Source organism: Mustela erminea, chromosome 7, assembly GCF_009829155.1.
Source record: "Mustela erminea isolate mMusErm1 chromosome 7, mMusErm1.Pri, whole genome shotgun sequence".
In the NCBI taxonomy this organism is placed as follows: domain Eukaryota; kingdom Metazoa; phylum Chordata; class Mammalia; order Carnivora; family Mustelidae; genus Mustela; species Mustela erminea.
The window spans coordinates 24,288,426-24,313,542 of record NC_045620.1 but is presented as its reverse complement, the minus strand read 5'-3'; the positions used below and the strand labels follow the sequence as shown (position 1 = coordinate 24,313,542).

Sequence of the window (25,117 nt, the reverse complement as noted above, 5' to 3'; positions counted from 1 at the left end):
TTTGGCCATGGTGAGGCTATAGGAGCTTCCTAACTAGCCTCCCTGCATCCTTTCTTGCCCTTTTCCATGCCATGCTCTCCTCCCTGCTGCCAGGTGCCTTTTTCTAAAAACCATTTTTGTTGTGTTCTCCCCTGTTCATAAATCAAGTTTGAGAGACTTGGTAAATAAGAAACAAAGTTTTTCCAGCAATAAACCTTCCCTCCTTGGATTGAGTTACTGTTTCAAGGGCAGCTAGTCTTTTTTTTTTTTCTTTTCTGTTTGGCATAGGTGTTACTGCTTTTATGGGAATGCTGAGGAAGTCTGGAGATGATAGAATAATGCTGGAGTAAAGCACGGGAATGCCGTCTTGATTCAGGGGAGAGCATACATACATTTAGATTTAGCATTGTACTCTTCACACCAAGGATGTTTGACCCTAATGGGGCAGTTGTGCTCTTTTCCAAAGAAAAGGAACTTGGAGTTGTGGAAATCAGAGACAAGAGTTTTTTTTTTTTTAAAGATTTTATTTATGTATCAGAGAGAGAGAGAGAGGGAGAGAGAGAGTGAGCACAGGCAGAGGGAGAAGGAGGCTCCCTGCCGAGCAAGGAGCCCGATGTGGGACTCGATCCCAGAACGCTGGGATCATGACCTGAGCCAGTGCTTAACCTGAGGCAGTGCTTAACCAACTGAGCCACCCAGGAGTCCCAGGGACAAGAGTTTTTAAGTTATTTCTTTGAGGGGAACTAAGCTGCTGAGCCTTCATTTTACTGGCTAGCCAAGCCATTAAAGTGAATGTAGTATATAGGAGTGAATGTGGTATACAGAGCAGTGGTTTGAGTCTGTAGTAATTTGGGTGGCAGACAGTCGGTGCTGGCTCCAGACTGACATAACAGCTGTAAGTAGTAAAGTCAAAAGTCCAGAGAAGTAAGGTTCAAGGTGTTTGTATCCTTAGAGTGCCTTGCATGTAATAGGTACCTAATATCTTTACATCTTTATTTAAAAAATAATTTTGGCAGTTGATTAAGCCAAAGGCTGTGGAATCATGGGTTCTAAAGCTCAGAAGCCAAGTGGTCTAGGACCCTGGATAGCTCCTTGGAAAAGCAGTGTTCCTCTGACAAATGTTAGGCATCCTTAGGGGACTCCTAAATCTTTCCTGTTCAGAACTAGTCAGAGGATCTTTTTTTAAAAATATTTTATTTATTTATTTAACCGAGATCACAGGCATAGAGGCAGGCAGAGAGAGAGAGGGGGAAGTAGGCTCCGCTCTGAGCAGAGAATCCGATGCAGGGTTCTATCCCAAGACCTTGAGATGACGACCCAAGCCAAAGGCAGAGACTTAACCCACTGAGCCACTGAGGTGCCCCTAGTCAGAGAATCTTATCCTCTAGATCAGGGATTGCAAACTGACAGCCCCTTCGGGTGTTTCTGGCCTGCATACATATTTTGTTTGACTTGACCAGTGTTTTTATGTTTTGTTTTGAATTGGACCCCAGCCTGGGGATATTCGGGCTGCCTTTCAGTAGAGATAACTTGTATGAGATCAGAGATCCTGGTGTGGGCTATGAGGGTGACTGATTCCTCCTGAAGAGGGAGGAGGATTTTTTGAGGAAGTATCGGGCTGGAACAGTTTTCCTATTCACAGAAGTGGGAATAGCACCCTGCTATTTTATGGAAGAGTTCACTCCTTGAGCCCACTACCAGGGACTCATTGTATTGTGACTCCTTGTGCACTGTCTTGTCCATGTTTAAGAAGCTTGTAGCTTGGCTTTTTTTGGTTTTTGGCTCAAGGATGTGATTTCTCATCTTTGGGTAAGTCTGTATTACCAGCTTAGTTTGGCAAAAATGCTTTTGTTAAAGAGTTACATTCTTTCTGTTCATTTCACATTCTATCTTCTTATTGGCTGGCATATTATTTTTATTTAAATATTTTATTTATTTATTTGACAAACAGATCACAGGTAGGTAGAGCAGCAAGCAGAGAGAGAGGGAAGCAGGCTCCCTGCTGAGCAGAGAGCCTGATGCAGGGCTCGCCCCTAGGACCCTGAGATCATGACCTGAGTTGAAGGCAGAGGCTTAACCCACTGAGCCATCCAGGAGCCCCTTGGCTTGGCTTCTTTAGATAGGGCATATTTGTTCTCAAGTTTGTCAAAGCCCTCACCATTTCCTTTTGTTTCTGCGATACCCAAGTCTAGTGCCAATTGCCATTTACCACCAGACTAGAACTTTTTTCTTCAAAACTCTCGGGTTTTGCTACCTGCTTGGTCCTTTTGGGCCAACCCCACTCTAAATGGAACTCTTTAATATTGGAGGGACTTTGCCCAGTTACCATGCTTCTTAGTCCCCTGGGACTTAGATGAATTATCTTCATTTTATTAGAAACTTTGGTATCCCTACTGGCTAATAAGTCTGTCTCTTGGCTTGGCTTAGGATTTCACAAGGACAACAAACTAGTCAAAGCTCAGTGAACCGTGTCCTTGTAAAATTAGCATTTTTTTTGCAATCTCTAAAACTCACAAGTTTGTGTGGCAGGGGTGGCGGGGGTATGGAAGCTGGGTCCCAGTGCCTCATGAAAGAAACCATGACCTCTAATACAGAATTGGTTTTACTTAGGAATTAGCCCCTGGTCTTTCTCCCACCTAGCTGTAATGAGCAGCAGCTCCTGTGTGTTGAAAGTAGGTGACTTTTTCTGAGTGACTTCTCGTTGCCTGTTCCCTTTGGCTTCTTGCAATTACTGTAACATCATCTTGTATGTGGAGCACCATGGTAATTTCCATGACAACTGGTCATGATTTCCCAGATAAAGGGAGGAAGCTAATAAGTGTTAGGAACTCAAAAAGGATATTGGGCTAAGTTCTTGTGATGCTAGTAGAATTTTGAGCTGGGAAGGACTTTTCAGCAGCAAAGTCTTAAATTAAACCTTTTCCTTTTTATAGACAGGTCCCTGTTTGAGATCCTTAGCTTAGTGTTCCTTTGTGCTCCCTACTTTATGGCTTTTTTTCCATTATATCCTACTGGACCGTGAGCTCCACAAATACGAGAACCATGCCTGTCTTGTTAATTACTGTTTTCCTGATCCCTACCATAGGACCTAAGTATGTTTTGAGTGAGTAGATAAACTATGTTGGAGTTTCTCAAAATGGGACACATGGGTGCATATTGGGTGATACATGAAATCATGGGATAAAACACATCTTCCTGAAGTATCAATGTACTCAAATTTTTTGAAGGTGAATTAGTGTAAATATAATTGGTAATTGAAAAGTTTACTCATTAAATCATGTTGGTATGGATTTTTTTTTTTTAAGATGAGAAGGCATTAGATAAATTAAGGGATTACAGTAGGCTCTTTGACTTTTACCCCACGGGGTCTAGGGTTGCCACAACTCTGATTTTTTTTTTTAATTTATTAATTTATTTTAGAGAAAGAGCACACACAACGTGGGGAGGGACGGACAGAGGACAAGAAATCTCCAGCAGACTCCTTGCTGATCGAGGAGCCTGATGCTGGGAGCCCAATATCACAACCTGAGCCGAGACCCAGAGTCAGATGCTCAACCGACTGAGACACCCAGGTGCCCTAAGAACTCTGATATTGTTGAGAAGCAAGAAAACTAACTTTTTAAAAACATGAGATCTGGGGTGCCTGGGTGGCTCAGTGGGTTAAAGCCTCTGCCTTTGGCTCAGGTCATGATCCCAGGGTCCTGGGATCAAGCCCCGCATCGGGCTCCCTGCTCAGCAGCAAGGCTGCTTCCCCCTTTTCTCTCTCTGCCTGCCTCTGCCTAGTTGTGATCTCTGTCTGTCATATAAATAAATAAAATCTTAACAAAAAAAAACCCAAAAACCAAAAACACGAGATCTGATTGGAATGTTAGCAATTAATTGAAAGGTAACAAATTTATGTGGGTCAGACAAAACACATCTTGGGCCTGAGCATCTGTTTGTGACCTAGAAGATAAACAGGTCTGAGCAAGGAACTAGACTTTGGACAGGGCCAAATGGATGATAGTGTCAGGGACAGCTGCCATTATGGGTTTGACTTCTCCTTGGCTTCATACTCGTCATAGCTCAGAGTGGAAAGAATGAAGTTATGACTTGGTAGGTTAGGAAAATCCCATATTGCATATCACCCTCTGTGGGAAACAAATTCTGTAAATTCATAGGCTATCTTAACCCCTAAGAGAGCTTCACCTTTTTACCCTTGTTTTTCGGATGAAATTGAGGTCCAGGGAAGGAAGCAGAACTTTCCTGAGGTCTTGGGCAGGCCCTGTGTCGAACTCCAGACCTTTATTTGGTGTTTCTGCCTCACACACTTTCAGGGCATGCAAGGTGTTTTGGCTACTTTAGGGTGATTAGTAGAGCTGGGGCAAACTCTGTTTCTTGGCATAACTCTGTCATTTTGTGCAAAGGGAGGGTTGAGGTGGCGGTTAGTAATGTGCTCAGTCTTAGCGCATAGAGTCTATTTCTGTCACTAGCATCAGATTGACCTTATTTTTTCTACCTAGAAAGATATACAGGACAGCTCAGCAACAAGAAACCTCAGTGCCAAGATCTTTCTCTCCTCGTGCTTTCCTGCTTCTTCTGTTTCCTCTCCTCCAGCTGCTTTCTCCTTGACCCTACTGCCCTACTTTGTGCATCACGTCCCCCCCCCCCCCAACTCCTATTCCCCACCCTTTTATTCCTTGTTTTTCTGACTGTTGCCTGCCCTTCTCCTCCATGGGAAATTCTTATAATGCCTCTGTAATAGGCAGAGCCTGGGATTGGACCTGTTTGCAGGGTTTTTGAGGGGACTTGCTCTAAAGTAGGGCAGCTAAATAAAGGAGATTAAACATTTTAAAACTGTCCCCATTCTCCACCTCACCCCAGGTTGGAAAGGATAAAATCTCAACTCTGGGTTTGGCTGCAAGGCTCATACAGTCTCATGCCACCTTACTTTGCTGCCTTTTGTCAGCAGCATGGTAACACCCACTGTTCCCCGTCTTCCTGCTCAGTTCAGAATGACTTTGTTGTTTGACTGTTCTCTGAGTAGAAAGCTCTCAGCTCCCTGCCCCCTTAACCAGACAAGCTGCTGTTCATCTTTTCAAAGCATTTCAAATGCCATCTTCTCAATGAAGCTTTCCATGGTCATTCCATAAGCAGAGTTCTTTACACTTTGCTGCTACTTTTGTAGTTGTACTCTGCTGTTGTATCACACCCAAATCTGCTCTCATTCATGAAATTAAGATATTTTGGGCCAGGGAACAGTATACTACTTATCTTTTTCCTTTGTGTCTTTGTAATAGTCCTGGCATAAATAGTACTTGGAGAATGAATAACAGAAACGTATGTGTACTGATACCTTGGTGTAAAGTTGAACGTTAAATGCTATAGGTCAAATATGACAAAGTGCTGTGGAAGTTTATGGGACTTCTTGAGAGCTAACTTCTAACTGGGAGAAATCTTGGAAGCTTCTAAAAGCTGGTAGCGGTAGCCTTTGAAAATGTCCTTGAAGATTTAGAAGTTGAAAAGCTTGGCAAAGATGGTGGGAAGAACATTCCAGATGGAGGCAGTGGTTGGACTAAAAACAATGAGGAAGTGTAGAGATGAGGCCTAACCACCTACACCACCCATCCCTTTAGCCAGAATGCTAGAGTGTGTGCTGTTTCTAGGCCAGCCTATAGGAAATTGTCTTTTCCTGTCTTTTCTACCTTTTTTCTTTCTTCTTTCCTTCTCTTCTTCCTATCTCTTACAACCTGCTTGGCTTTTAATTTTTTTTCCCCCAACCTTTCCCCTTTCTTTCATCTTCTCATTTCTCCAGTCCTCCTCCATTAAAAAAAATTTTTTTTTCTTTACTTTTTACTTTTCTCTACCTACTTCATTCTTTCTTGCCTTCTTTCCCAAGTTACCCAGGAAATCCAGTCCTTTGGGTTGAGATGTGGATCAGCTATACAATATTTAACTTCAAATAAACACCTCCCCTTGTGAAGCTGAAAAATAATCGTGGCATAATTGCTTCTTATGTGTCTGTTGTGTTTTATTGGCATTGACTTTATTTAACCTCCCACGATGCTGGGGTGTTGTTATCATTTTTCTTTTTTTTTAGTAGCTGTCATAATGTCATTTTTAATGAGAAATTTCTGCAGACAGGCCTGCCCTTGAGTGGTATGAGCCTTCAGGCAAAGCTGGGGCTGGATGAGTCAGAGAGGCTCATGGATCTGTTTTCTCATGCATCAAGTGTCTAGGCCACACATACTCCCTCTCCTATCCCTCCAAGTTCATATGCTTTGCAGTACACACAAAATTGAGTCACAAAGGTGCAGACATTGCTTCTCTCCCTTACATTTTCAAGTTACCTACTCCCTCCTCTTGCCATGTACCCACACATTTATCCTCCAATACCCCCATCCCACTGTTTCCTAACTATTCAGAATCGTATGTGTTACGGAGGTATCTGCAAGCTTCACAGACACCACACCGTTTCCTTACATACCCACACAAGTCCTTCCCTATACACAGACACATCTCCCGATGCTCTGTGTCTCACACTCAATACCGCACCATCTCCTGCTATTCTGTACATAGCCCCTCCTTGGGTATTTGTAATCATCATAAGAGACATTTTAGTTTTGAAAGGAAATGTCTTTGCTGACAGCCACACTAGTGGACTGTTAGAAGTCTGAACCATTTATGACATAATTCTGAAGCCCTTAGAATAACCTTGTTATGTTTGGGGTGAGGGAAGGCTGGGACAGACAATAGAGGGTTACTTCTAAATGGCACTATTATGACGCAAGGTAGATTTGAACCTAGGTGCAAACTGGTCCTGTGATTTCAGGGTTCACTTTTATTGGAACATGATCATATAACTTAGGAAAAGAGAGCCACTGCATATGTTCCATATCACATTCTCTGGGGCAGGACGCAGATAACTATATTTTTAACAAGTTCCCAGAGTCTTTTGTTGTGTAGCCAGGTTGGGAAGCAGTTATCAAGAAGAAAAAAATGAGTAACATGTGCATTATCTTTTTTGTACCACTTTGGACAAATTATCTTTTCTGGACTTCTGCCTTCTCCCCTGTAATGTAACAAAGCTCATGCTCATAAAGGACTGACCCACTCTTCTTCCTTTTCTTTAAGTAAATCCTAAATGTGGCTTTTTTTTTTTTAAGATTTTATTTATTTGACAGAGTACACAAGCAGGGGGAGAGGCAGATGGAGGGGAAGGGAGAAGCTGGCTCCCCACTGAGCGGGGAGCCTGATGTGGGGCTCAGTCCCAGGACCCTGGGATCAGGACCTGAACTGAAGGCAATCACTTAGCCAACTGAGCCATCCACGTGTCCCAGTGACACTTTCATCTCTTAAAATTTTATGCTGCTTTTTGATGAATTCAGTCTGGTATCCTTTTCTACCAAAGAAGTGGTGGCTCTCTGGGTCTACCCTGGGCAGAGCATTTCAGGCTTTGGCCAGAGACCAGCAGAGGCAGCCTATGCCCTGACCTTCTGTCAGAAGTAGTGACACAGGTCCTGATTAGAAATGTATCAATAATGGGCCTGCAGCCAGGCCAGGGGAATCCTGGGAGGAGGTTAGAGTGCTCCTAGCTAGGGAGAATCTAATTACCATGAAGTGCCTTTGGTTACACTTGTCAGCACAGTTCTGGTGTAGCCTTCTTCCCTGGGACCAGCAGGCAGGGCTGCCCCCCACTTTGATAATGTTTTCCCCATCTCTGTAAACTTGAACATAATATGCTACATAGTATAGCTGCCCTCTTCAGATGGAAAAATTCTTTATTGAATACCTACTGAGTGTTAAATACTGGTTTAAAGCCCATTTGTATGTTTATTTCTCCTACTGTAACAACCTACAGGGATAGGTTTGAAAAGGAATCTGCAGCTCAGAGAAGTGAAATGACTTGGCTCTCCTATGTCACATAGCGACATAGCGTGTTCTGTATTGTACTGCATTAGATTTCTGAGCATTTGCAGCACTGATTCCAAGCTGATGAAGTGTTTTCTACTAGGACGATCCCTTACCTTTCTCCAGATTGAACTGGAGCTCAGGCTCTCTCCCTGGAGCCCTTCAAAGACTGGAGGAAATTCTTTAAAATCATTGATGAAGAGGGTGGGGGGAGATGCTCTGCTTGGTTTTGCTTTCTCATCTCCTTTCCAAGGTCCCTAAGGAATGAACAGGCTGTAATGGGAGAGATCAATCATCATTTGGGATCAATGGGAGGACTTCTCCTCCTGCATGGATTGTAGAGTCAGGTTTCTGAACTGGCCCTGTGCAAGGAGGGGGAAGGGACTCATGACTGGATATTTATTTGTAGGGATTGTAGTACCTGAGGGCATAACATGCTCAGCTACCAGTTTTGGTCAGACCAAATTGCCCCTGTAGTTGGTCATTCAACAAGTATTTATTGAGAGGTACCTGAGTAGTTCAGTGGATTAAGCCTCTGCATTTGGCTCAGGTCATGATCCCAGGGTTCTGGGATCGAGTCCCGCATCAGGCTCTGCTGAGCAGGAAGCCTGCTCACCACCCCCCCCCCCTTCTTCTCTTGCCTACTTGTGATCTCTGTCAAATAAATAAAATCTTCAAAACAAAATAAGTACTTATGGAGTATTTCAAATGTGTCAGGGCTTGTGCTAGTGCTAAGAATTCCCATATGAAGACCCAGTTCCTGCCCTGAAAAGACCTTATGATCTAGCATCAGAGTCAAACAGGAAACAACCACAGTATTCTTTGTATGCCTTAATGGAGGCATGTGCAAGGGATCCTGGGTTTACAGGCGTGAAGGTGGGCTTTCCTGGGGAAGAGAAGTTTGATTGGTGCTTTGAAGGAAGAGGGAGAGTTGAGGCAGGCAAGGCAAGGCGGGTCACTCTAGACTAGGGAATTAGTACAGAGAAACCCATAAAAATCTGACCAGGCGCTCCTGACAGAGGGATTGTCATTAATGCCCTCCTTAACATGTAGCAAATCAGATTGTCAGTCCTAAGCTCTTGCTCCTTGCCAGACTTGGGGCTGTAATAGGAGCTACTGAGTGGCAGTAATACAGGAACAGGAGGTGGGGAGAGGGAGGTAGATTTATTAGCGGATACTGACTGAGACTTAGTTTCAGGGAGAGAACTAAGGAAGAAGACTAAAGAGCAGCAGTCCTCTGTCCTCTGGGCCAAGCGTACAGAGGTGTGTGCTGGGGTTCTAGGCTTTGGTTTGAAAGCTCATCTGGCCCAGGCACATGGCTTTGCTTCTCCCATGGCAATATCCTTTGCTCCGCTCAGCCTGCCCCTCCTTTCTATGTTCTTTCAAAAAAGGAAATTAATGGAATCTGTTCAAAATACCCCTGAAATGAAATTACATTTTTAACTCTAATTACCCTAATTAAAATTTGACAGCCGTAATCCTGGAATGGCAGATATGCTAAGTACCCCATGCCTGTGACAAGCTCACTTACCCAGATGGAATGTTGTTGTGTTCTGGGCTTAGGAGAAAAATTCTTCTGTGTGTTTGTTTCATTCTTTTTTCCCATCAGCAGTTTAGTGTTTGGCCTCATAGCTTCCCCGGGCTAGGATAGCCATATTCATGGGCTATAGGCTTGCTCAGGACCTTTAACACTCCATAGAGATCCCTTTGCAGAGGTGATGCTCCTGATGATTCTTAGCACATACTTTTGTATGAAGAGTTTCCTCTTCATTTGAGGTTGGACTGTGCATGCCCTGAGCCTTTCCCTGGGTGAAATCCCCGCCTTCAGGGACCAGGGATCTGTGCTTGTTAGAAGGCTGTCTGCTGATCTAGGGCTAAATATGGGTCTGGGATCAGTTTATGGCTGATATTAAGAATACAGTTTGAAGTCAGGGATAGAGGTTTGAAAATAAGATCCCTCCTCACATATTTCAGCAAAGGCTAGAACCACTTAGCAAAATGCTTGGTCTTAACCAATTACTTGGCCAGTCCCGAGGAACACAAAAGGAGCGGGGGCAGCTCTTGAAGGCTCTGTTGATGCTGTGAGTCATTTCATGGTTCTGTTAGAAACAAAGTTCCCCATGTTCTAGTGATCTCCTTTTAGCTTACAAGCCAAACCAGTTCAGTCAGTGGACACTGGTTGCTATGTTAAGTACTACAAGGAATACAGAGTTGAATAAGACACAGTGCTTGCCCCTGTGAAGCTGGCAGTTGTGGGGGAATGGAGAGGCAGTGGTGGGTGAGGGACAGCCATATACAGATGAGTAATTATGTAAGGCCAACAAGGACTTTTCACATGTGTTGCCATTTGAACCTGTCCCTGAATAGACATTATTGGGAGAGGAATGGAGGGCATTGCAGGTGTTAGGGAATAACAAGTAAGAGGTAGGAAGTTGCCAGGTGATAGCCTGCTGTGATTGGAGAATAGTGTGCAGGGGAAGGATATGGTAGAGGGTGGGGGTAGGGTTTAAACTTTTATCTTGTTGACAAAGGGGATCCATGAGGGTATGGGGCTTCTCATTTGAGTGTGTATGATGGATTGGGAGATGGGGTGATTAGAGACAGTAGATTAGTTAGCCAGGTGTCCGCAAACTGTGGCCTGTGGGCTGAATCCGATCTGCTGCTTGTTTTCATAAAATTGTACTGGGGTTCAGTCATACATGTTTGTTCTCCTATGAGTGTTTTCATATTACAGTGGTAAAGTTGAATACTACAGAGACTGCTATAGCCCATAAAACCTAAAATATTTACTGTCTGGCCCTATACAGAAAAAGTTTGCTGGCCTCTGAGTTAGAAGGCAGTTACCGAAGTTCCGTTAAGAGACTGGACCTGAAATGAATCCGAAGTACCAAATGAAACTTTCCAGAAGCGACAGCATGATTTAGCAGAGGACACTAGCCTTGCCTACCTCTCAAAACTTTATAAAGGTCAAATTTGCTGAAAATTACCATGGTCACAAAAGGACACAGGATTCCAAGTCCGATTTACTTATTAGCTTATTGCTTATTTTTAGCTTATTACTTATTCCTTATTAGCTATGTAACCTTGGACAAATCACCTAACTTGTCGAAAGTTCCGGTGACTATGATAAATAGGACGAAGAAAAGACTCATTCAGATTCTTCCACTTGGTGCAGAGCTCTTACTCTGCCACTTCTCTGTGCTTCTCTTCCAGTTTATAAGTCTGAGTGCCCTCTGGTAGAAAAGACAAATATCCTCAAATCTGCAACATAGTTGAGTTGAGAAATTGGGGATGGGTGGGCAAGAGGGTTTTGATCACCCAGAGTAGCTGGTCTTGTGGCAGAGGGTCTCATGATCTTTGAGGACTCTGTGTACCCTTTTCCTTAACTGCTCACACTTACTCTGGCCACATTGAACTTATACCCTTCAGCTTCCAGAGCATACTAGGCCTCTGTAAAACCAAAGGCTGGATTTATTTCTCAATCACCTCTCCCAGCCAGAAGCTGCGTATGTACCACTTGACATGCCTTATGAGTTGCTCCCTGTCACTACACTGAACCCCCTATGCCTTCCCTTTTCCTGGGACATTGTGCATCTGCCCTGTAGGATAGAAAAAAAACACTAGATGGGGAGACTGTAGGGGTGGGTTCTGAATTTACTTCCCTTTAGCTTACTGTGTGACCTTAGCCCCTTTGTCTCTGGTCCTTCTGTAGGTTCCAGTACAAATGACTTTAGCCACTTCTTGGAATTTGGGATTTCTTCTCTGAAGAGCAGAGGCTTCCCCCACGCCCCCATGTTTGCTCCTTCCTTTCAGTCTAATATAGTAGCGTAGTCCCACACTTCATCTACTTGAAATTCACTGCCTTTGACTGTGAGGAGAGTAGTCCTATCTCTAGCTGTTTTTACTGGCAGGTTCTAGGAACTGTCACCCAGTCTAATTACCAGAATGGAACAGACTCTGGAGTTCATTTCCATGTGATCGTAGAGGTTCAGCAAGGCTGGGCAGTCTACGTCAGTACAGATAAACATTTGGCCCTGGGCATCCTTATACAGTAGATCCAGGCAGTTTATGGACTTTTTCCTATTTATCTCACAATTCTGAGATAGGTGTTGTTATCTCTATCTTATAGACAGTGGGAACTTAGTTTTAGGGGATCATTCAGTAGATAGTGACTGACTCATTGAGTATATGGGGAAACAGATATTCCTTTTTCCCCAGTAGGGGAGAGTGTGATAGAGGACAGAGACAGGTAAATAGTGATGAGAGCTCTAAGAGGATACAGAAGTGCGTTTAAGGAACAGTGCCTGAGGATATGCAGTTTAGGTAACAGAGTCAGAGCTCAAACCCAGGCCTATCTGCATGCTGTTTTCTACTGTACCATGGTCCTTTCCCTGCTGAAGGGTGGGGAGGGCAGCAGACTCAAGTGCAAGTTCACGTTCCTAGGTAATCTCTGGAGAATGACCACTGATGAGGAAATCTGGCCTTGGATTCCGAGCTAGGCTTTAGTCCTTGGAGGGCCCGAGTTGCTAGGCAGGTGACTAAGGCAGGGGTTATCACGTGGACTTAGGCACATTTATAGAATGGGCACATGACTTTGTGACCTCTAGAAGGTGAAGTCTGGTGGTCAGTACTGGCAGTATCCTGGAATACCACAGGGAGCCCACCTTTAACTCTATGGTAGCAAATGAGGAGGAAGCATTGATATCCAGGCCCTGTGGGTAGGGAATGGTGGTTGCAGCTAAGACTGATTTAAATATTTCCTGCTTAGAGTCAGAGTTAGTTCACGGACTGGATTGGAGTTGCTGATTCCTACCTGAAATCATAGAGCTAGGATAGACAGTGAGAGGGAAAGGAAAGAGGTTTTAGAGACTGACAGGAGCTGGTCTTCAGGCTAAAAAAATAACCCTTGTTAGTTTCTACACATTATTCCAGCTTAAAAACTTGATCCATTTTCTTCTCTGTGCAGCCATTGTAAATGCTGGCTGCTTTTCCCAGAGAACCTGTCTTCTTTTATTCTGACTGTGGCTATCCAGGCAGGCCGTGGCTAGTGCTAGGCTGTAACATCCTTTACTCCTGCTGCTTCAACTAAGGTCCTCTTCTTTGAAGCTCCCAATAGTGCTAGGTTCAGTTTCTTCATCTGTGACATATGAGGATTGGTCTAGCAGACTGAGGTAGGTCCAAGTGTACTATCCTCAGGACCTCCTTTAGTCATCAGACCTGAAGTTCATTTTTAAGGCTGACTCTGGATCCCATCCTGTAGTCTTCATGTAACTGAAATGAATCCCAGTCTTTTTTTTTTTTTTGCCTGACCATCAACTTGTGATTTTAATTTTGAGGTAACATCGGCATTATCTCTCCATCCTGCCTTTCTATCCCAGAACTGAGATTCTTTGGGGCTGAGTCCATATCTACAGAACATTTTGTTGTTTTTTAAGAACCTATTCAAAACCATCATATGTGCCTCAGTTGGTTAGGTATCTGACTCTTGATTTCTGCTCAGGTCATCATGTCATGGTAGGAGATTGAGCCCTGTGTCTGGTTCCGCGCTGGGCCATGTCCCCACACTGGCTTTGGAGCCTGCTTAAGATTATTTCTCTTTCTCTCCCTGTGCTCCTCTCCACCCCCCATCCCCATTATTTTGTGCCCTCTTTCTGTAAAAACAAAACACAAAGCAAAACAAAACCAAACCAGTATGTGAACTTGAAACTTGCAGTTCCTGGCTCTACACCAAGGACACCTCCAAAGTCATTCTGTATTGTAGGAAGTCTGGATGATGTGGGAACTGTCCTCTTTGGGAGTAGGAGTCTGGCCCTTAAATTGACTTCCTTCTGTGACTTTGGACAGATCCGTTTCCCACTCTGTTCTGTCCTTTATAAAATGGTAGGGCCACTTCCAGCCAAGCCGACGTCTACACAGTTAGGTTGCAGAGGACTGTCTGGCCCAAGCTTTGGTGTGTGGGTTACCAGTTTATAAAGCCATAGATTCTCCCTCCCAGCTAGGGAGGGGGAAGGGGAACCATCCAACTGTCTCATTAGCATGGAGAAAAGAAAACAATAATTACTGGTGCCTCCCTTGATGATTCCTGCAGGGTTGGTACTTCTACAAAAGAAGGAGGGGGAAACTGGAGACAGCTTCAGCTAAGGAAGGAGAAGTGCTATTAGCTGTTCTGAAAATTCAGAGGCAAGAATGATTGTCCTGCACATCTGTTGTACCCTTCTGGACATTCCTCCAGGCAGCCTAGGGACTGCCTGGATTGAGTTTCATCTATTTATGGCATAAATAATGTTCTCATACATGGACATGGATTAGGCTCAAGAGCCCTAACATCACCTGTCAATAAGAAACCAGCTGCCCTTGAGGGCCTCCTTTTGTGATATGTTGGGCATCCTGACACCTGTCTTTGTTGGGGAGTAGAGGAGGGTTTTACTGAGCTATTTTGTGACCTGGCTGCATTTTTATGATGTTGTGACTCATCTTTTTAGCCCCCATGGCAAACCACAGCCAGTTGGTTTATTATGCCTAGGCATAGGCAGCCACACAATAGAGTCAGTCACAAGAGTCAAGGTCAGGTATCCTTGTGACTGGGAGGAGTCTGGTAGAACTGCCCAACTAACGGATTTGGTCAAGGCTGGGGAAAACAGGCCTCACAAGGATTGAGGCAGTTAGTTTTGAGGCTAAGAGGTTAGTTTTGAAACTAAGAGGTTAGGGTGCAGCTGGAAAAGAACTAACAAATAGATTGGCAAGCAGGGCTCCTAGGACAAGGGCTCTTTGCTTACTGGCCAGTCTTATATTCTCTGCTGGATGTGGGCAGTTGTACACCCTCAAGTGCTGACCGGAGCAGAAGTGGGTCTGAGACCACTTGCAGGTGAGCCCTTTCTGATTGTGCTTGGAGCTGTTAATGCTATGATTATTTTCTAGGGCTGCTCATTCTTGCCTTGGTTGCCACTTAAGAGGCCAGGAGAACCCAGCTTCTATTTTCCTTCCCCTCTCCAGAGGAAAATAACACTTCAGCAATACCTTTTTCAGTCAGTCTTCCTGTAGGCCCTGGAGATTCTTCTCCAAACAGCAAGGGTTTGATAGGGACATGCTATTTAAAAAAAAAAAAAATTGTTTTACAATTGTGGAAGATGATTTCTTCTATCAAAATCTTTCCTTAGCCCCCTGAAGCACTCCTTTTTCTTGTCCCTGGCCTTTTGCTTTGTTCCCCACCCTCCCAAAAGCCTTTGATGTCCAGGACTCCGTTCTTCCCCAGAGTTTCTCTTAATTCATTTCCTGCTGCCTTTCCCCTACTTACCAGCTGTAGTTTCTGGATTATCTCTCTCTCTCTTTTTTAAAATTTCTGGTGGCATGCTCCAAAATAATGACCTGGCTCAAGGGAAAGAGTGCTTCTTTTCAGACTAACTTGTGGTCATCTGGACCATAATAAAGTGCTTCCCAGAATTAGAGACAATATGCCCATCCGGGACACAGTATATACTGAGTTTTGCAAAGGTATTCATAGCACTGTATTCCCCCCCAGTATTAGGTGTTTTGATCAGGTATTTGAGTTCAGCCTGGGCTTCTTGACTGTTTGATACAGTCTTAAAATACCTTACCCAGTTTGGGAATAGTCCTTCTCTCCTTCCTCTCTTATTGCAACAACCGGCTGAGAGCCCCTTGGGAAGGCCTGGTAAGTCCTATAAGTCTGGATCCTGGTGGTACACTTGGATTCCACCCTTGCCCATCTTTTCCCCAGGCATGCAAAACCAATAGTTGCTTCATCAAGTACAAAATGGGGAGAATTTGGGGATGCTTGGGTGGCTCAGTTTGTTAAGCTTCTGCCTTCGGCTCAGGTCATGATCTCAGGGTCCTTGCTCAGCAGGGAGCCTGCTTCTCCCTCTGCCTGCTTCTCAGTCTGCTTATGCTCTTTCCCTCTCTGATAAACAAACAAACCAACAAACAAAATGGGAGAATTTCGTCCACTTCCTAAAACTTGATTATTGGTGCCTGTATGTAGTGGCGGGGGCTGCTTATTTTTGAGCATGAGAAAGTACAAGGTATATAGTAGAAAGAATAGTCTTTGAAGTCAGATCTTGGTTCCAGTAAGTTCTGTTTCCTAGCTGTGTGGTATTAGATAAGTTACTTCTCTGAGGCTCAGTTTCTTACTAAGATAGGGATTTTACAGACCTCAAAAGGTGATTAGGAATAAATATAATTAAGGCTTTGGGCATAGGACATGATACATAATAGGTAATGGCAAATGTGCATTTCTTTTCTTTTTCCTCTTAGGCCTTTTTATTGCTTTTGATTCATCCTTTTGTGGTACTTAAATGGAATAACAATACCTATCATTGAGCCAGACTCTGAGTATGGGCTTTCCCATGCTGTCTCATTTATTTTTTCCAATAAAACATTTATGAAGCAGAAACCTTTTTTAAAAAAAGTTTTTTTTTTTTTTTTTTTTTTTTAATTTGACAGAGAAAGAGAGCACAATCAGGGGGAGCAGCAGGGAGAGGGAGAGGGAGAAGCAGGCTCCCTGCTGAGCAGAGAGCCGACGTGGGTCTCAATCCCAGGACCCTGGGATCATGACCTGAGCTGAAGACAGCCACTTAACCTGCTGAGCCACCCAGGCACCCCAAAGCAGGAACCATTTTAAATAAATGTAGGAAACAGAGGCACAGAAGGTCAGTACCTTTGGTAAGGTCACAAAGTAGTTAAGAGACAGAGCTAGGATTCAGATCCAGGTGTCTGATTCTAGAGTTTGAGCTCTTCACCACTGAATTGATTATTACTATTACTTTTCGTGAGCAATATGTGACTTTTAGTGGTTCTTTTTCCTCTCCACTTGGACGTGTTGGGATTTGCATGCATGTGGTTCATAAGTTGTTTTATGTCTTGGCTGGTGCCTGTGTTTTGATGGAGGTACAGATAGTGACAGTCTGCCACAGTTCTTCCTAATCCTTTCACTCAGAGCAGGCCCTTCAACTGAAAGGTGGTATAGCCCTTTTTCTTCCTTTCTTAAGAGACCATCCCCTCCTTCCTTCTTTACCATTCCTATAAAGCCAAGTAAATTTACTGTTCTTGCCAGTCTTTTTGATCCCTCAGAAGGTCCTTCAGAAGAGTAGATGCTGGCTCCCTCATTTTACAGATACAGCAACTAAGCTCCAGGAAGGTGAAAGGATTTGTCCAGAGTCACACAGTGATTTAGAGCTGGAACTAGCTGTTAGGTTTTCTGACTCTCAGCCCAGTGCTTTCTCTACTAATTTAGGGAGAAGGAGAGGTATGTGTATATAATTTGCAGATGAGACCAAAGAAGGTTAAGTTGTGTTAGGACCTTGGATATAGAGTTCTGAAGGGACCTTCAGCCATGTCTTCACCTCCGTTCTTTCCATTTGAGGAACTTAGCAGAGAGGGAGTAATGCTTTCCCTTAGGGTTCAGCAAAGCTTTCATGACAGGGAGCTGTGGGGAAGCATCCAGAGGATGTCAGTTCTCCTCATTCACAAGGAAGATTGGGTTCTCAAGGCTTACTAGCCTGGAATAACTCTTGTAGAAGGAGCAGAAGAACCTGTATGTGTTCTCATCTCTGCAGGTTTTAGCCTAAAGCAGATGACAGTTGGGCTGGGGCAAGATGGTGGGAAAACTGTGGATGGAAACTCTGAGGAGTTTCATTGTACCTCCTGCTACTAGATTTAGTCTGGGGTTTTGGATAAGAAAGTTCCCTTCATTTGATATTTAAAAAGAGGAATTCCTACAGCTGTGCTTTAAAAAAACAAAACAAATAAAGGAGTCCTTGGTTCTGGTACCAGAAAAGAAACCTTTCCCAAAGTCTGGGCCTCATAATTCCTTCCTTTTTGTCCCCTTCCTTACCTTCTCTGCTTTCACCCTTTCTCTCCCTCTCTTTTCTTTTAGTCACCCAGCTTTTCTTCTTACCGTTTTCTGTCCTCCCCTCTCCCTTAATTCCTGAAAACAAGAATGGGAAAAGGGAACCTTCAGACAACAGAATGGTAGGTAATTGGTATTAAAGGGCCTGAGAGTCATAACAAGGAGCTTGAGATTTTGGACCTTCTAGACCTTCTAGACCTTCTAGACTTCAGAACAAAAATTCATGGGGAAGGTGCTTATTCATTCATTTATTCACTCACAATGTCTCCTAAGTATAACCTGTCAGGCTCTGTGTCAGATACTTAAGGTATTCTAGTCAATAAGACCCTAAACCTGCCAATAAAATTACAGTCATATTGGGAGGACATCAGACAGACCTCCTCCCCTACTCCCCCATTCAAATCATTGAATTTTTTTTTTTTTTAAGCTGTATTTATTTAAGTATTCTCTATACCCAGCGTGGGGCTTGAACTCAAGTCTCGCGCTCTTTTGTCTGGGCCAGCTGGGTGTCCCAAGTCATTGGATTTTTTTTTTTTCCAAGATTTTATTTATTTGACAGAGAGTGAGAGAGGGAACACAAGCAGGGGGAGTGGGAGAGGGAGAAGCAGTCTTCCGCTGAGCAGAGAGCCCGATGTGGGGCTCGATCCCAGGACCCTGGGATCTGAGCTGAAGGCAGACACTTAATGACTGAGCCACCCAGATCCCCCATTGGATTTTTTTTTTTTTTTTTAAAGATTTATTTATTTATTTATTTAACAGACAGAGATTACAAGTAGGCAGAGAGGCAGGCAGAGAGAGAGAGAGAGAGAGAGGAGGAAGCAGGCCCCCCGCTGAGCAGAGAGCCTGATGCAGGGCTTGATCCCAGGACCCTGGGATCATGACCTGAGCCGAAGGCAGAGGCTTTAACCCACTGAGCCACCCAGGCGCCCCCCCATTGGATTTTTTAAGGTAGAATGATGAAGTAAATAAGTAAACACATACAGCCTTTGGAATAAAGCAAAGCAGTCTTGGGTTCAAATCCTAGCTCTGCTACTTACTAGCTGTTTGACCTTAAATGGCACACTTAACCTTGCCCATTATCCAGTTACTTTTGATATACTACTCTGTGAAGAGTGATGGCATGCCCGTTTTATGAGGGTTATACTCATAATACCTAGTCCAGTGCTTGGTGCTAGTAGTGACCTGTGTCTTTCTGTCATCCTGCATCAAGGCCTAGCTTAAGTCCTTGTCCCTGTGAAACTTGGGAGGCCACCTCCAGTCAGCCTGAGTTCTTCATTTTTATAATACATGGAATACTCTTTGAACTATTGGATCCTGCCTAATAGTAGTGTCCTTTTGAAGGAAGGTCACATAGTCCCACCCTGGAATGCAAGGAATCCTAAGGATAAGAAGTGTTGTCATTCATTCCTGTGTCATCTGTAACCCCTGACTTAGAGCTATAACCATGACCAGCCAGGCCCAGGAAGTATATTTTGATTGATTGGCTAGAAGGCTTCTATAAATATGTTCAGTGTTTTTGCAGTGAAAGAGCTGTTGTTTGTTTTTTTTTTTTTTCAAGATTTATTTATTTATTTGACAGAGAGAGCATAAGCAGGCAGAACAACAGGGAGAGGGAGAGGCAGAAGCAAACTCTCTGCCAAGCAGGGAGCCTGATGCAGGACTTGATCCCAAGACGCTGGCATCATGACCTGAGCTGAAGGCAGATGCTTGACGATTGAGCCACCCAGGTCCCCCAAAAGAAAGAGCTATTAAAGACCTGGCCTGGAATCTCTCTTCCTAACTCTTCCCCACCTCCTCTTCTGTTACTGCAATGATTCTCATGAAATCTTTGTCCTCTAATCAGGATGGGGATTGTATCTCCATTTTTATAGAAATCTGAGGCTCAGATTAGAACCCAGGTCCCTTGTTAGGTGATAGATCCAGTGTAGCAGGAATGAGAACAGAAATCTTAACCAACTAGGTCTTCATTCTCTGGAACCACCAAGAATCTTCACGAGGAAGAAGGAACAGAGGAAGAAGGAACAGGCTTTAGCTGATGATGAGGCCAGAGCCAGGTATAGTCACAGTAAGTGATGATTCAAGAACATGACAGAGAGTGGTGAGAAAAAGGGTTCAGGGTAACCATAGATTTGCTAGGCCTTGAAGATTAAGAAGTTTTTGAATATATACAAATGTAGACAGGCATTCTAAGTGAGAGAACAGCATGGACAAAAGGATGAGAGCTGAAAAGCCCATGATAGAGGTAAGGCATACTTGATGACCAGATGAAGTCATACTTAGCAAAGCTGAAGTGATTGGAAGCCACAGTTTTCCTTTTTCTTTCCTGAGCGTGGGATTTGGCATTGGGAATATTAGTCTGGCGGTGTGGACCCAGTGGTTAGAGAAGGAAGGGATAGGGGGAGACTACAGGAAGACCAGAGAAGAGGCTACAGTAACAGTCTGTCCTTATTATGTCAATAAATTCTAAGAAATATTCCAGCCTTGCAGGCAAGAGCTAATGGGATCCTGAACCAAGAGGAAGTTGTCACAGTAGAGAATAAAGAACGGTTTGGATATAGAGTTCTTAGAACAACAACAAAAAACCCATGAGGACTTCACAGTTGTGGGAGTGGGGCATGAGGAAAGGAGAGATTGGAGAGCATAAACATTTGGAGTCTCAGTACTTGGAAGAATGGTTATACCATTTGCTGAACTGTAGAGGAGAAGATGAGTTCAGTTTGTTGACATGTTGAGTTCCCCTTACTGCCCACCTCCAAGTATCTCTTCCTTTGTCCTTTGACCTGGGCCTATAGAAATCCTTCAGTTCCCTGTGTTTGCTGCTTTGCCTCTAGGCCTGGAGCCCCCCAGAGATCCCTTCACCCATGTCTTAGAACAGCTGTCACTCTCTTGTCTGAAATACAATAGTGCATGTAAGATTCTTGGTACCTAGTCTATTTCAAAGGGTACGTTCAATGTTAGTGGCTATTAAATGGCTATTGTTGTGGTTATCACTTTCTGCTCACAGGAGCTAGAGATGAGAGAAGTGTCTGGAACCACCTGACAGAAGGACTCAAGAGTCCTTCATCTGGTACTCAGTAAGAAGCTGGGCTGCCAGTAAATGGAGAGGATTTCAGGCTGGGGGTAAATGAAGCTCTGAACCATATTGGTTAGGACTAGAGAATGTTTCCTGTCTTTTTTCTTTAGTTTTTCAGAAGTTGGTATTTCAGAAGTTGTTATAGTATGGTTAAGGGGATAGGGCAGGCCTCAGAGGTTGGATTCTGGGTTCAAGTCTCAGCTCTACTTTCTGTTAGCTATGTGACTTGGGCAGATTTACTTACCTGTGCCTCAATTTCCCGAGTAGTGAAATCGGAAAATAAGAGCAACCTTACAAGATTTTGTGCGGATTAAATGAGTTAATACAAATAAAGGGTTTACAACAGTGCTTGGCTTGTGCTTCTGTTCTCCTTAACCCCGGAGTCTCCTCTATTCCACATTCCAGGTAAATATAACCATTTCTCTGTTTTTTAACCATCCTCACTCACCAGAGAAGGGGACAAAGAAAGAAACCTGAATCCAGTTTTAAAAGTGCTTTTAAGTTTGTCCCAACTGGGGTCTAGGTTATCTAAGCTGGAGGAACCTGGCCCAAGATTGAGAAACAGAGTTGTCTAGGTGACCTGAATTCCATTCCCATTCTTTTTTGTTAAGATTTTATTTTTAAATAATCTCTTTACCCAATATGGGGCTTGAACTCAGAACCCCAAGATCAAGAGTTGCATGTTCTACTAAGCCAGACGGGTGCTTCTCCATTCCTAGTTCTGCCACTGGTTCACTTTGATCTTGGGCAAGTCACGTAACTTCTGAGCCTCAGTCTGTGTAAAATAGGGAGCATAATTATTTCCTCTTCATATATTTAGTATCTCATTCTTTCCAACACTGCATTCTAGTTCTATTGACTTTCTTGTTTCCTTTAAGCATAACAAGCTTATTCTTGCCTATTATTGCTGCAGCGTCTTTGCACTTGGTATTCTCCCTCTCTGAAACAGTCTTTCTTCATAACTTTGCAGAGCTTACTCCCTCACTTCGTTCAGGTCTCTTTCTGGTGGAGAAGGTTTCTCTGACCTTTTTTTTTGGTTTGTTTGTTTTTAATGATTTTATTTATTTATTAGAGAGAGAGAGAGCACGAATGGGGAGGAGAGGAAGAAGCAGACTCCCTGCTTAACAGGGAACCGCATGTGGGGCTTGATCCCAGAACCCTGAGAGCATGACCTGAGCCAAATAGATGCTTAACCGACTCAACCACCCAGGTGCCGTGGGTTTCCCTGGCTATTTTATCTAAAGTAAGCCTCATTCTCCTCCTTGTCATTCTTTCCTCCCTTACTCTGGTTTATTTTTCTTCATAGCATTTAGCATAGCCTGAAATAATGTATTTAATTATCAGCCTGTCTTTTACAAAGATGCAGGATATGTGAGAGCAGGAACTTGGAATACCTGTGCTGACCTAAGTTCATGCCTGTTCTGAGCAGGACACTGACTGACTTCTCTTTCTGTTTTAGGTGAGCCCTGTTCTCAGAGGCAGCTGGTGCTGACCCTGTGACACAAAAGAGAAAATTGTGGGCTGAGCTGAGTCTTGGTACTGGTGAGTGAGGGTCTTGGGCAAACTCTGGGCAAGTTTGGGCCAAGATACAGGGTAATTACCTAATAAGGTAAATAGAGCTTATTTTATCTTTAGTACAGGTAACTTCTAGGCAGTTATTCTCCTACTCTATGTCTGAGAGATTGGCATAGGCATTCTTCTGTACTGGGAGGAGTTTTTTTTTTTTTTTTTTTTTTTAAGATTTTATTTATGTATTTGACAGAGATCGTAAGTAGGCAGAGCAGCAGGCAATGGGGTAGGGGGTGAAGCAGGCTCCCTGCTGAGCAGAGATTTCGCAGGACCCTGAGATCATGACCAGAGGCTTTAACCTACACTGAGCCACCCAGGTGCCCAATGGGAGGAGGTTTGAAACTGACTTTGTGGAACTGCCATGAGATGGTTTGGGATCATTTGTGGTGAATAAGGCAAACCAGGCTTCCTTCTGGCTTCTGCCAGCTTCTTTGTTTTGGAAGTTATCCTGGACCTGGGAGCTAAGCCTATTCTCCAATAAGCTCTCTTAACTTGACCTTATAGCTCTTAGAAACTTTCCTGATGGCAGTCTTGAATGTGACCTACCAAGCCCATAGGTCAGCGTCAGAAACTGGTTTTATCAGTCCTGGAAAATGTGATTATGAATGGTGGTGAAGATGGAGTGAAAGAATTGGGGTCGTTTAAAGGGAAAGTCAGAGGAAACTTAGAGGGGAAAATCACAGATGGTGAGATGGGAAGGGGAATCCGCACATTAAGAACCAATTTTGTTATGGGTCTCATTTAATCTAGACAAAATCCCATTTTATGGATGAGGGAATTGAGGCTCTGGAAGCTCATAATTTGCCGGGGGTTCACATCTGAGAATCTATAAAGCTGATGTTAGAATCGGTCAGTCTGATTGTAAGTAACATTGCTCTCCCTGACTTGGCAGGCTTTCCTTGGACTGCTAATCTCCCTGGAATCCTGATTTTTCTTACAAAGTTCAAGAAGACAGACCTCCTTAGGGATTCAGGAAGAAGGTCTAGTTATTTGAGGGGCCCAGCAGGCAGGCAGGCAGGAGTTGGGGGTGTCTTCTGATACAGTGGCATTTCCAGTGAGGGAGCCAAGAGGCTAAAAGATAGAATCTAGCAGTTAGAGGCCCAGGCTCAATATAACTGGAAGGAGAAGAAAACACCTGTAACACATGAGTTACTGTAAACGCTGGCTCTGAGATAGGGAACTGGACAGCTGGATTGGGGTTGGGAAACATGGGTCTTTATCTTCTCTCTCAACATCTGCCCTTCCTTATTTGTAAAATTGGGGTGCTTCCCTGCACCCCCTTATGTCTATCGTGTGTATACCAGCCTGCAGGATGTTGTAGAGAATCAAATGAAAAATGCAAGTTGGAAGGCTCTGTGAATTGTAAAGCAGCATGACTGAAATGAGAGAAAGTGAGAAGAAAGCATTATAAGTATTCTTGGCACCTTAGTCCCTGACCTATTTCTGCTCCACTCCCCAAAGGGAAAAGGGAAGATTTTCCTTTGGAAATTTGTGCTGCTAATCTTCTGCCTTTTTCTTCCTCTTCTTACTCAGGTTTTATCTGAGGCTCAATCTTTCCACAAGGGAAGGGATTCCAAGGTACAGAGGCAAAGCCAGGCAGCATCAGCAGCCTGGTTTGCAGCAGGTGGGCTGCAGAGTGCAGGTTTAAATGCACTCACACAGCCTGGCTCCAAGGCCACTCCTAGCACAGATGTTAAAGCACTTTTCAAGGGCCCATCCCCAGAGTGTGTCTGCACTCATTGACAATTCCACATAGATCTTGCCTTGTTTCCTATTGTCCTCTCAGAAGGGGAAGGCTGTTCCTATTTTGGCCTTAAGTATCCTGCCCATCCCCACCCCTCACCTTTCAACTACTAGTGGAAAAGGCACTTAGGCTATAGCCTCATAATCTTGTCAGAGGCCATGGTCATCTAGTTTTCCCACCATCTCTCTCTCGCCCTTGGGAGTGATGCTAGGCCATTCTTTTTACATTCTGTAACAGTGGACATTTTGTTTTTGCTTCTCTCTGCCTGAAGGTGTACAGAGGGGTCTGTCCCCAGCCTGGTGCTCTTGGAATCCACATTAGTGAACCTTCCCTCCTTCTCTGAATCTCCAGGCTCTTGCTGCCGCCTCTTTTTGTCTGGTTAACCTAAGTTCTGTAGCTCCTGGCTTTCCATGGCCTGGGTCCCAAGCTTGGACCTTACTGTTTTTGTACTAGCTGCCCCCTGAAGAAGTTCTAGTATTGATTGTTTAAAAATATGAATGATTCCATGTAAAAAAAAAGTATCTCGCTTATTTATCTGATATACTCAAGTTTCTACTAAAAACAAATTTCAGCTAAAAAGAAGGAAACAAAGCATTGTCATCCTTAAGCCCTTGCACAGCAGTAATTTATTCCTATTTTTATATGTTGTTGTAACAGGTTTAGCAGTCTGGTTTCTAAACCCCCATAGGATTCAAAGCAGCATATCAGAAAAGGACGAGGAGCTGCTATATTAACAGCAGCGAGAGGTGAGAGCTGAGACCTAATAGTAAGGAAAGGATGAAAGAAGAATGATAAGAAGTTAAAACAAGTATGGAGGCCATTCAATTGAGGGGCAGCAGCTCTACAGACACCTGTGTGCTTCAGTGAAATGGAGTTGGTAATTTTTAAGGTAGTTTTAGATTCTTGTTGAGGCCAGCATTATCAGAAAATGCTAAATGATTTATAATGTCTACTATATTATCAGATGCTATACTGAATGCTCTACATAAGTTGATTTCAT

At 43.7% G+C, this 25,117-nt stretch overlaps 1 protein-coding gene across 5 annotated transcripts in view; it reads left to right on the top strand.

Moving 5' to 3' along the window:
* RALY (RALY heterogeneous nuclear ribonucleoprotein) overlaps positions 1-25,117 on the top strand; it is an 80,688-nt gene that overhangs the window by 13,240 nt on the left and 42,331 nt on the right. For all 5 annotated transcript variants that reach the window (XM_032350931.1, XM_032350934.1, XM_032350935.1 and 2 more), the window contains exon 2: positions 22,264-22,346. The gene's annotated coding sequence lies outside the window, so the exon portion shown is untranslated. The remainder of the gene's footprint in view (positions 1-22,263; positions 22,347-25,117) is intronic.